The sequence below is a fragment of the Falco cherrug genome, chromosome 5 (genome assembly GCF_023634085.1).
Source record: "Falco cherrug isolate bFalChe1 chromosome 5, bFalChe1.pri, whole genome shotgun sequence".
NCBI lineage: Eukaryota > Metazoa > Chordata > Aves > Falconiformes > Falconidae > Falco > Falco cherrug.
This window is the reverse complement of record NC_073701.1, coordinates 46837170-46850185: the sequence shown is the minus strand read 5'-3', so window position 1 is coordinate 46850185 and position 13016 is coordinate 46837170. Positions and strand designations below refer to the sequence as shown.

The 13016-nt window shown below is 38.1% G+C and overlaps 1 protein-coding gene across 5 annotated transcripts in view; it reads left to right on the top strand.

Annotated features, from left to right (window-relative positions):
• ANKS1B (ankyrin repeat and sterile alpha motif domain containing 1B) overlaps positions 1–13016 on the top strand; it is a 441494-nt gene that overhangs the window by 246101 nt on the left and 182377 nt on the right. The window lies entirely within an intron of this gene.

The following is a 13016-nucleotide window of genomic DNA, read 5'->3' as shown; positions in this document are numbered from 1 at the left end:
TTAAATGTTGTAGGTCACACAGCACTTGTGTCATGTCTAGAAACTAAATATAGATGTCTTGAGTTTCCACCTAGTATCTTAGCTGCATATGCATTTCTTTTCCTTCTCATAATTTTCAGTATTTGTATTCGTCCTGTGAATTACCTGCACAAGTATTTACCTAGTTTCACAGTCCTGGGCTTGGACTACCTTCTCAGCTACCCTTAGCTGCCTGTTTTGGATATAGTTTTGAGTTAAGCTGTGACTTTTCTTTCTCCTTCCCACCCTCTCTTTCTTTGTTTGTTTCTTTTATTTCATTTTTCACTAGGTCTGGAGGTTTATTAGTCAGCTGAAGTTTGTCTGGAGACTATCCTCTCATGTGTCATTGCTGGGATTTGCTGTCCTGGAATACCCAGTAAATCTTCTTGCCTTTAATCTCCCTGGAGGATCTTAAAGTCTGTATCAAATATAAAGAACAGAAGAAATTTTATTTCTTTAGAGTGAAATCCACCTGAAAGAAATTCTCTGTGTGCATTGTCTCCAAGTCCTGCACTTGAAGAGACCATCACAGCTTTTATCCAAAAATACCTGGTACAGAGACTGATGATTTGGGCATTAGATGAAAGCTTGAAAGAGTGAGTCAGTCTGCCAACACCTTTCTTTAAATTAGCCATACTGCAGATGATGAAAAAGGGGCCAATGTCTGACAGGGGTTCTAGTCTGTAGTGACTTCGGTGACTTTCAGAAGCCAACTCCCAATGTGCTTAGGAGAGCGGATTTACCTTTGCAGCATCCAGACTCTGAGCTATCCATGCCCATAATGGCTACTGCAAAGACTCATCAGGGCACTCATGCATCATCTGAAGCATAAGAAGATTTAACAAGCATTGGCTGTGTGTAGCTTACCCAGAAATTAAGAACTGTTTATGGCAACTTTAAAACTGGCAGTCAATGATATGCAGCAAGCCAAATTTTTAGCAGGGTGGAAGGAATGTTAGTACCACTGATGCTAGAATAAGCTGTGGGTTTAAGATTTTCTGTACATCTAGTAAAATCTTAGGATATATACCTGGAACCAGCTTCAATCCCTTCATCTTCACCTCACTTGCAGACTGCAGGATGTACTTTTAGTTTTGTGGCAGATCTGTAGAACTTGACACTAAAACTGTGGAGCTCCTGTCACTGCCAGTACGGCCGTGGCTTCTTCCCTGAACAAAGTGGTTCTTTGTTACTCTTCTCTCTTCTGAGTCTTCATCTCCTTCATCTCAGTAACCTTTTGCAACTGCGGCTCCTGAGGCAGGCCAACTCTTCCCTTAGTCCAGCCTGTTAGCCAAACATAGAGTGGGGCAGAGATAAAGTTCAGGTATAGACATCTACATGTGTACCAGGCAACGGATGTTTAGGGCTCAGTTCAGTTGACCACGTGTCAGAATCACTTGAGATGTTTTAAGACATCTGTGTATGCCTGGAATATATGATACAGGATCTATGGAAAACCCATACCAGTCTGGAGCTTCAGCTGGGTTCCGGGCAATGTACATGTTCAGCACCTCAAATGAGTCTAAACTCGTATCTGTGGGCAACTAGATAAGCACCTAATCAGCCATTAAAGCCAATGGAGCATAGAATGCAATTTAGCTGACTGGCTGACTATTAGGTTATTTATTTTAGGATAAATTAAAGTAAATGTATCTGGTCAGCTAAATCACTGTCTAGGCTGTATTGATTTTTTTTTTTTTACTAGGTCTTCTTAAGCTATCTTGTAGACACAGAAATTTTGATGGCTCAATTTGGGCTACAACCCATACAGGGTTCACCAAAAAAGGAACATTTTTTTTTATTTATTCAAGCTTTTTCTCCTCCCTCAGAACATCCAGCCCTGAGGCTTCAAGATCTTTTTCATCCTAGTAGGGATTCTTGCTGTAAAACCTGCAAATTAGAGCTCAGGTGGGTGCCGAAGATGAAGGTTGTGCCTGTCATCCTGCAACAGTAACAGCTCTAACAAATAATCCCATTCCATGTGCTCCAGTCAATGCTTCCACCATGGTATTCCTCAAGCTGGTCAAGAGACAGAAGGGCTTATTAATGTAGTCCTCCATATCACATGTGTAAATAATAACTTGCTCTGCCTTTCTGTCTTGAGATCTCAGAGCATTCTTCATCATCCTGTGTGAGTGCATGCAGATCTGTAGAGGCAGTTCTCGTTCCCCAGTGGAAAGGGATTTTAGAGGAATCTTCCTCATGTTTATATATCTGTATATATCGCATGTGTGTGAAAAACACAGGCACTGTAAGCTGGTGACTGATCCTACACTTGACAAAGGACTTTATGGGAAGTTGGCAGTAATGATTGCTCAACAGAGGAAAGAAAAACAAGATAGAATTTTTTGTATTTCACTTGAAGAATTGATTCATAAGAAATCCATGTCCAAACAGACTGTTGACTTAATTAAGACATCCTGGGTATGGTGGATTTCTTGAGAGTCAGAGGGAGTATGTTTTAATCTAAACCTGTCTCAACAATTGTATCTTGAAGGTATAATCAGGGATGGATCCATCTGCCAGTCTGCAAGGTTCTGCTAAGTTAACCTTTAGGTGAGGGTTTTCTGGTTGTCTGGAATACTTGGCCATCTCTATTTAGTTGTTCCACACAAGGTTGTACATACAAGGCATATAGACAGGGCTTCAGTCTGTACACTTGGTAGACAATCCAGGTGCCAGTATATGCGCTGGAATGTCGTTCCACTCACCTCTGCCGTTCAGGTTAGTGATATCCAGTGTATATGTGCCTCTCTGGGAAGCTCACTCTACTGTAGTTTGAGGAAAGAGCTTGTCCAATGTACTTATCAATGTAGTGGGTTCAGTCTAACCCTCACTAAGAACAGAGGGCCAAATCCAGATGTTGAAAGCCATTGTATGTAGTCACCACTAAAAGTGAAACCATTTCATGATACATAGCTGTGAGTACGGTACTTGAGGACTGGAATTAGTCCCATCTGTTCTAAAAATATGTTAAATATTAATGTTAAATGTTGTGCTTGAACTAAAAGACTGCCTAGCGCAGAGGCTGGCTTTCATGCTGATGTACAAAGCCTGATGAACTGTATTCTGAGACAATTCTGAGGAATTGTCTGTTGGCCCTGAATACAAGTTTTAGAGAAACTAGTAGCAGATATATCATCTGAAATTTAGATTGTTAAAGCAGATTAAAATTTTAATGATCAGTATAAAGCATGACATTTTAATAACTCATAAAATAAGAGATGCAATGCCGATACAATGTTCTTGCTATGTATCTATTTAAGGCTAAAACCTTCCAGCTGATTTTGTTAGCAAAGCAAACAATGCTAAATCTTCAAGAATTAGAAATGTCTGTGTATAGAATGATGTGTATAATGCTATTCTTCATTACTAATGAAAGATATGAAAAACACGGCAATATGTAAAGGTCATTAAAAGTAACAAAGTTTACGTGTTAAGAGAGGCGAAAAATCTGAGGTTTTGCTCTTCAGAGTAAAAAAATGAAGATTCAAAGGACAATTAGTTTATAATTGTATTTACATTGTAGGTGCATAGTGGAAACCTTTACAATGGAAGGTGATGGTAGACATAAAAGAGTGGCCTGTGTGTAACAGCTTCTGTAATGAGCTTACTAATAACCTGTATGTTACAGGTTATTCTTAGTTATTTCATATGGGAATGTATCTTAATAATTAAAAAAATAATAATAAAAGGAGTTTTTAAAGGAACACATTATACAGTTGTGTATACTACTGTTTTAGAACAGCATTGTCTGACAAGAAACAATTAAATGAAAACTGGACCACTAGACAAATTAATCTCAATGACAGACTTCCCTGACTAAGTTAAATATGTTTGAAGGACACAGCAGTACAGAGGAGCTTGATTACAGATACTTATATGGATTCAGGAGGAGTTACCAGGTAAAGATTAATGGCTACTAAACAGATGACTGGAAATAATCAAAAGATTCTTGGACCTGTTATCCTTTATGAAGGAAGACTAGATGATGAAAGAAAAGCTGAGGTAGTTATAAGATCAAGTATTAATGCAGATGAAAAAAATAGAAAAAATCTAAAATAAAGAGAAAATACATCATGAAAGAATAGATAAATAACAAAAATACAAAAAGGAATAAAAATGAGGAGAGAAAATGACATTTCATTAACTATATCAGTAGAATACATTCAGGTAAGGGTTTATCAATATGTTGTAGCTAAAAGGATCTTGACATTAAGTTATGACTACCACTAGAAGTCAGATAAAACCCATTTTATATTTAGAAAGAACAAAGTATGAGAATTAGTGAAATACTGTGTTAATGAAGACCATTGAGATATTAGAGAGAGAGGGAGAGAAAGAAAAATATACTTCAAGCAGATAAAAAGAGTGCTTGGTTAATTAAAATATCTGAATCATCTAGGTTAGGTGGTGTTTGATTAAGAGTCTTAAGAAACTGAAGAGGACATACTAGATCATCTTTAAAAACTCCTGGAGAATGAATGAATTATTAGAGGATAAATAAAATACAAATGTAGTACCAATATCTATTTCAGATCACAGGATTTGCCCTCAGTATAGATTTCCAGTCTCCTGACCCCTTTGTCTTCAACCATGCAACTAATGTCTTATTTCTGTCTTTCACCATGTAACGAATGTCTTAGGAAGGAAGGAAATGGATGGTGATGTTATTAGCAATAGTTACTGTCATCAGTAATGAGTCTGGTAAGGAGAAAGTGGGGAACAGCATATCGCAATGGGATATAATGGGAAGAGAATAAAGCTAAATGAAGTAACTGTGCAGTTGGGAGATGAACAAATTATTTAAGGGAAACCAGTAAAGAAACAGTTTTATTGTACAACATACTGTACCTCTCATCGTGTAGATGAGAAGTTTTCCTTCCCTCAAAAATAATGAAAATTTTGACAAGAGAGACAGGCTTAATTTTGCTGGTAAAACTACAGCTACCTTTTAAAAGCTCTTCTAGAATGATGTACCAGAATAGCCATGCAAGCAAGCCATTCTAAATTTCCTGGGCACCTAAATTTTCTCTCCTTCAGTTTAGAGATCTTCCATTTTCCCATACACTGGTGAAAATGTTTCCTTCTCACACACACCATGTCCATATATTTTTTTATGGTACCAATACCCCAACATCAGTTTTAACCTTCGGAATGACAAAAGCAATGAAACCTGTGAAGCCCTTATCAATATGCTATCCATTCTGCCTCCCCATCACAACACGCTGTCTGTTCTGCCTATTCACACATGCACTCACACACACACACACACACACGCACACACACATTCAGACATTAAACAAAAAGGGAATTAACTAAGGTGAAAAATTCCATGTGCTCAGAAATAAAGAGCTGGAGAGTTGCAGTACCTGTGCAACCTCAGTTCAGCCCTCACTTTCATATGCCTTATGATATAGTGTTCAGTCACAGGTTTCTTGACTAATTTTTTCCCTCAAAATTCCTTCCTCATTTAGCGTACTGAGATTTTAGTATGCACAAGCATACATTTCAAAGCACTAACAGTTAAAAATAAAACTTGTTTTTATTTTTTCTAATGTTGCATTGCCTAATGATTTTACAACCTTAACCCAATGGTTGTGTAAAACAATGATGAGACCCCTAAACTGCCTTCTCCTCTCGTTCAGCAGTGGCTTACACTTATCTAGTATTGTTTGTCTGGAATATTAGAACTGAGTTAACCCTCTAAATCACTTACACATCTAAACATGCTTTTCATTTGCATTTATGTTTTAGAAACTGGGTTATAAAGAGTTAGGAAAGATAAAAGGGTAACACTTCAGATTATAACTTTAGACAATTAAAAAATGATATATTTAGTTAGAAACAATTTTTTCATGATTTTTCAGAAGCAGAGGTCACCTCCAAAAACTTTGCCCAGGTGTTTTACATGGGTCTAAGCACAGGTTCAGTTCTAAGAATGTTTGATGTTCTTGACACTCAATGGGAAAAAAGATACACTCTTCAATGGCTGAAAGCAAGGTAAAGGCCTAGTACAAACAAAGCAAACTGCCTTCTCTTAACTATGATTCTATTCCACATAAGCATGATTGGTTGAATTAATAAGCTTTTATTCGTCTTAAATACAAGGTCACACAATGAAATTCAAACCCTGTCTCTGGTCTTCTTGGTCCACTCCTGACTGAAATGTATTTTCAGGAAAACAAGTAATATAAATGCCACTTTACTTCCCAAATAATTTACTTCTGTAGACTCTAAAACACTAAATTAAAGATTTCAAACATTTTATTCACTATGGAATGTATTACATTCTGTATCTTTTGGTGTCCCTCATTAAGCTCCAATCATTGTGCATATGGGATAAAATCACCATGCAACAATACATTGTATTTGTTTTAGACAGGCTAGCGCTGATGAAACTAAGAGTATAAACACTTGTTGTACATACAACCCATGACTTAAATGAAATCTTGTGTTTCAGACATTTATTAGTATTATTTTATGCAGTATTTTCTTGAATTATTGGAAACTGAATTATTTAATAACATTATTGAAGGGAACAACAATATGTTAAATTTGCAAGATGTACCATAGCTGCTCTAGATTTGTGTTGAAGGTCTTTCACTGGATAATAATTCTTTGAAAAATTTGATCTAGATGGAAGTTTTGAAGTATAAAAGCCAAAGTATTTGCCCAGGTGGCGAATGTGTAGGGATAAGGTTACTGTGGATTCAAATGCTAACAGTCAAGTTTAAATAGTGAAAACTGGAATAGCACAAATAAAAATAGGCTGGATAAACACCTATCAAATGACCTTTCTGATATAAGTTGAAAACGGTATATTTTTCTGACTGCCTAGTTAGCAGCCATGAATTGGTAAAGAGTGGCCTTCTCTGCACAACCCGCTTTTGCAGTTAGGGAGAGGGGGAAAAAAATCTGCAACTTATTCACTTGACTCTTACTGCTTACTCTAAAACCAAATACATGTGCATCTTAAAATCTCTGAAATGATTGATAGCTTCTATTCTTCAGTAGCCACATTATTTAACAGCTTTTTCAATGTTTCAGGTATGCTCTCTCCAAACAGTTCTCTTTTTAATTACATAGAAAGCCCACTTCTTGAAGTAAGTTAAGATGGCGTTTATAAAGAAATAATAATTCTTAGCTGCTATGCTGCGTTAGGATAAAAGATTGCACAATACTGAGTTGGTTTTTAGCCTTGATCCATTTTTAAATATAGTATGAATATTATAGTTCTGTTAGCTTCTCTGAACTCCCTAGGCATCCCTCTTGTTGCCAGAAAGGAATTGTAAATTGACAATGCAAGTTATTTTATTTCATTTTCCATCTCTCTTGGAATTTGGAAATGTGTCTGTTCTGTCTATGAACTTTTTATTTCCTGACATTCTGATTTCTCAAGTACTTGTTTTATTGCCTGTAGAAATAGTAGATCTTCACTTTCTGCCCAGAAAAATAACTTTATGCAGCAAGAGTGGAATATTATGCCAAAGAACCCAGATACAAACAAATCTTTGTTTCCCTGTAATATCAGGCTTTTTGTCAGCAAATTCTGCTGTCCTTGCTTGTATGGTTTGATTTCTCTCTGTCTCCTGACTCTGCTATGTCTGTAATACCATCTTGCTTCATATATGTATTTGCTTAAAATCCATGCTGTTTCCTTCGTGAACAATAGGAAATGGAGACTCGGGGGAAGAGAATAAAGGAAACACTTGCTAGCACATGCAGAAGAAGCCTTGTCCAGGGGGAACGCATAGGACAGTATATCTGTCTTTTCTGAGGTCCACCTTTTGATTTGAATTATGAGTTTGGGGAAGACATTTCTCTGTTCCCTTAATAATCTAGCTAGGAATTTATGTAATATTGCTGGCCCACATATATGAAATCAAGAGAGGATCCTGGTATAGAAGTATCTGTATATTAAGAGCTAGTTTGTGCTTGTGCCTGTCCTTTGATAGGTTTCTAAGTACCTGTAGTTGGAAAGCACAGTTTCTCAGGAGTGAAACAGAGGTATCTAGATTGTCTCAGTAATCTCACTGAGTACCTTCATTTAAGTTCTGAATAAATTCAGTAGCAAAGGGTAGACTCAAGCTCAAAATAGTGCAGAAAAACAGAACAAGTATTTAATACTTATTAATATGTTTATTTCTCCCCCCCCCCCCAATGTATTAGGAACATTTTCTGTGTATGAGGTAGGTATATGCAATTTATCATTACTTTAATGTTCAAGTCATGCATTTTATTACTTCTACAAGCCAAAGTCATGGCAGAAGCTGTTTCTTAGTGTTCTACTTGTCTCTCCTGGAGCTATCCAGGTGCCGCGGTTCCTTTATCTTTATTTCTGATTCTTTGTGTCTGACCCTCTCCCCCGAAATGCATTTGTGTTTCTGAGCTCTCTCCCTGCCCCATCACCCCTGCAGGCTAGACTCTTCTTGTGCTCCCCATGTCCTCCTTTTCTCCATTTCTTCTTTCCTCAGTAGAAATTACTTGTATCTTTTTTGTCTCCAAATCCAAGGAAGGAAGGGAAGAAAGGAAGAAAGGAGGGGGATAAAAGAAAAGAGAGGGGCAAAGGATATGTGCTTCACACCTGAGTTTTACTGACTTAAAACATTTTAAAATGTTTTAGGGAGTCCTGAACAAAAGCAGAGGGGCACGTAACGAGATGGTTTTCACAGAGGTGTTCTTGTAATTCTTTGAGAGACAGCCCTGGCCCAACAGAGCTGGTGCTGAGTGAGAGCTGGTTTGCTTGGCTGGGCCTAAGCTAAGCTGACTTCTTGCAGAAAGCTGGCTGTGCTCTCCAGCATGATCTGTAGTACCATATTATTCAGACTTTGCCACTTTCCAAGGTGTCTCATGCTTCTGAATTACCTGGACACCTAGCTACAAGTTGTGGTGAGCTTTTCCGATAAAAATGTTACACTGAAACCCTTTGATGCTTGTGTGCAAGGGAAGGGATGGAATTTGGATTTGCTGAAGTGTGAGTGCTCGCAGCTAAAACTGAATTTGGCTGCTGTTGTCCTTTGAATACATATGTAGACCGATACTATATATTCAATGAAATGGAAGAAAACAACCCCTGCATTTAGGCACTGAGAACTAACAGATTAAAAAAAAAAAATTAATTCTTTATTAGTGCTACTTTAATTCTCTATCTGTATAATGGATATAAAAATGCTACCTTGCCTTGAAGGAGTCTTATAAAATACATTAATTCCTAGTTTGGAGCTGTCTAATATTATTTCAATCCATGTCTAAAAAAAGTCTGAAGAAAGTGAGTCATTCTTACTGGTGAGGTCTTCAATGGAAAACTATATATAAGACATGGACCCACACACAGAATGATAAAGGCTAAAAAAAGAAATATCAGCAATCTTATTTTGTAAGTACCATCCATCCCCCTGCACTGAATTAATGGATTATTCAGAAATGTAATTATACTGTGTGTATGATGACAGGTAGAACATGTATCCTGGGGTGAAGGGTGGGTAGCCAGTGTTGAACAGTCTTCATCCTGGTATTTTGTAGCTTTGTGACTTTGCAGCATTCCTTTAATGTGTAGTGATCAGCAGCTATTTTCTATTTTATGCATTAAAGTAACTTTTCCTTTTAAGAAGGGGTACTGAAATCTAGAAATTATATCAAGTGAAGTTACAGTCTTCCACAATCTTGTGTCACTAGATCAGAAACATACAGTTTTATTACCCAGTTTGTTGGTAGCACTTGTCTGATTTGGACCCAATAGTAGAGGAAAAAGAGACCAGTGAGCCTCACAACTGTGCACCAAGATCATTAGGAGCATTTTTTATCCAAAAAAAAAAAAAAATTTTGCTTACAAGGAAATCTGCAAAGCATCAGTAAAAGAACTGCTTTAATTTGGATAGGGACAGGCCCAGAAGACTCCTTAAACGTTAGTTGTTAAATGCAGTGTCCTTCTATACGAAGGGGATTGGTGGAAGTGCTCTTCACAGTAGCATCAGGAAGAAGGATGCCAGACCAGCTGGGCTGACTTGCCTGAAGGTTTCCTTAGGACTGAAGGAAATGAAATAATAGAGCATCAGATTATTGGACTCTGACAGTAGATATCCTAACATGAGTACTTGGAAAATCAGCTGTGTAGCAACATTCCAGAATCCCTTCCATAGTGTTTTGGGGCTGGATCAGTCTGTGTATGGTATTACTACCCTAAAAATATATCAAGCTGTCCTCTTATTAATTTTGAACATTGCTAATTCAGATTTTTAAGAAAATGCAGTACATCTATGGGAATAATCAATCTCTCAGACAAAGAAAAACAGAACAAGTTTACCTTTGTATAGAAGATTCGCGAAACCAAATACTATGTGATATGCAGCAGGGATAATTCAGAGTTCTATATAAAGGTGTTAGGACTGTCTGTATGAGACCAATATGTGACTTTTAAGTTTCACAGCTAGTACTTCCTTTGGCTGGAGACAAGTTACAGTTCAATTTCTGAGAGCAGGCTTCTTCAAATGCATGGATTATTTTTCTTATATTCACTGGTAAAAAAAGATCATGCCTGCCATTATATATGTCAGTAATTTATGAATTGGTATTAAAATATCATGTTGTGTGAGTATTTGTAAGTTCTGACTGCTCAGTTACAGGCAGAAAACACAGCACTATGGTGGTCTAATTACTGCTTTTGTGTTGTATCTGAGATAAACAATACAAGAATATTTGCAAAAGAGTGAAAAATGTGTAAATAGGGCAGAGAATATGAACAGAAAGAAAGGTCACAGTATTAGAACTGTATCTGAATACAATATGTGGATTGGGAATAAATTCCACAGGGGGAATAAACAGATATGAAGGGATGAAGGGAACAGAAAGTAGAGAGTTTATGGTTTGGCTCACAGAGCCAGAAATCTAATTTTGCATTTTTTGGTTTATTTATTCAATGTGTTTGTTTATTTTTACATTACAGAATTATAAATGTTATTGTTCAACGGCCAGATACTTTAAAATTGTGGGCAAACTGTTTTGATGCCTGTGGTAATTAGTATTTTATATGAGATCCAGTCAATAGCTACACGGGACTTTTTTTAGGTTTGGGGTCACGGTATTATTGGTGACATAGCTAGACCATGCTACATGAAATGCGATTGTTTAATGCTATAAATATATCGCCATGGGTTGACAAGGATATATTAAGAAATGTAGTGATTGAGTGATTGTATCAGTGGCTACCCAGTTGTTTTTGAAAATGGAACCTTTAATTTTTAGACAAATTTAGCATAAATAGAATGTCTTTCCCTCATTTTTTGGGCTTGTTGTCCAGTTATACCTCATTCAAGTGTTTTAGAGATCAGTCAGTAAAGGACAGAGATTGAAATACCCCTTCATGCATAGAAGGTATGCTATTCATAGGGACCTTGACAGGCTTGAAAAGTGGGTCCAGTAAACCTCATGCAGTTCAACAAAGCCCAGTGCAAGGTTCTGCACATGGACTGGGGCAATCCCCAATATCAGTACAGACTGGAGGAGGAATTAGGAGCAGCCCTGCAGAGAAGGACTTGACTTAGGGATACTGATAGATGAAAAATTGGGTAAGAGCCAGCAATGCACACTTGCAGCTTAGAAAGCCAATCCTGTCCTGGGCTGCATCAAAAGAAGCATAGTCAGCAGGTCAAGGGGGGGCAGTTCTCCCACTCTGCTCCACTCTAGTGAGACCCCACCTGCACACAGCTTTGGAGTCGCCAGCACAAGGAAGACCTGGAGCTGTTGGGAGTGGGTCCAGAGGAGGGCCATGAAAATGATCAGAGGGCTGGAGCATCCCTCCTATAAAGACAGGCCGAGAGAGTTGGGGTTGTGCAACCTGGAGAAGAGAAGGCTGCAAGGACACCTCATTGCAACCTTCAAATATATAAAAAGGAGGCTTATAGGAAAGATGGAGGGAGACTTTTTACCAAGGCCTGTAGTCACAGGATAAGGGGCAATGGTTTTAAACTGAAAGAGGGTAGATTCAAACTGGATATAAAGGAGAATGCTTTTTAAAATGTGTGTGGTGGGACACTGGAAAAGGTTGCCCACAGAAGTTGTGGATGCCTCATCACTGGAAGTGTTCAAGATCAGGTTGGCAACATGAAAGATGTCCCTGCCTATGGCAGGGGGGCTTGACTAGATGATCTTTGAAGATCCCTTCTGACCCAAACCATCTGTGAATCTGATTCTATAGAATCATAGAATCACAGAATCATTTAGGTTGTAAAAGACCTTTATGGTCATTGAGTCCAACCATAAACTTAAGGCTGCCAAGTTTACCCCTAAACCATGTCTCTCAGTGCCACATCTTTTAAATACCTCCAGGGATGGTGACTCAACCACTTCCCCACGCAGCCTGTTCCAGTGCTTGATAACCTTTTCAGTGAAGAAATTTTTTCCTAATATCCCATCTAAACCTCCCCTGGTGTAACTTGAGGCCATTTTCTCTCATCTTAGCACTTGCTACTTGGGAAAAGAGACTGACACCCACCTGGCTACAACCTCCTTTCAGGTAGTTGTCAAGAGTGATAATGTCTCCCCCCAGCCTCCTTTTCTCCAGACTAAACAACCCCAGTTCCTTCAACCACTCCTGAAAGGATTTGTTCTCTGGACCCTTCACCAGCTTCATTGCCTTCTTTGGACACGCTCCAGCACCTTCAGTGTCTTTCTTGTATTTAGGGGCCCAAAACAGGACACAGTAGTCGAGGTGCAGCCTCCCCAGTGCCGAATACGGGGGGATGATTCTAAGTATCCTTTCTTCCACATAGTCTGTGAACTTCAGCCTGTCATCATAATACAGTTTTGAAGGTATTATAAAGCTCTTACTTTATTTCTTGTGGAATATATCATCCCAAAGTTTATTTCTAAGGCTCGTCCAATGCTTCTGCCATCTCTGCAACGCATAAAAAGAAATAAACTTTGCAGTTCAGAGATGACTTGCTACAATCTAGAAAAGGATGGTAAATCAGCTTCCTCAGTTGCTAAAGAGCAGCTGA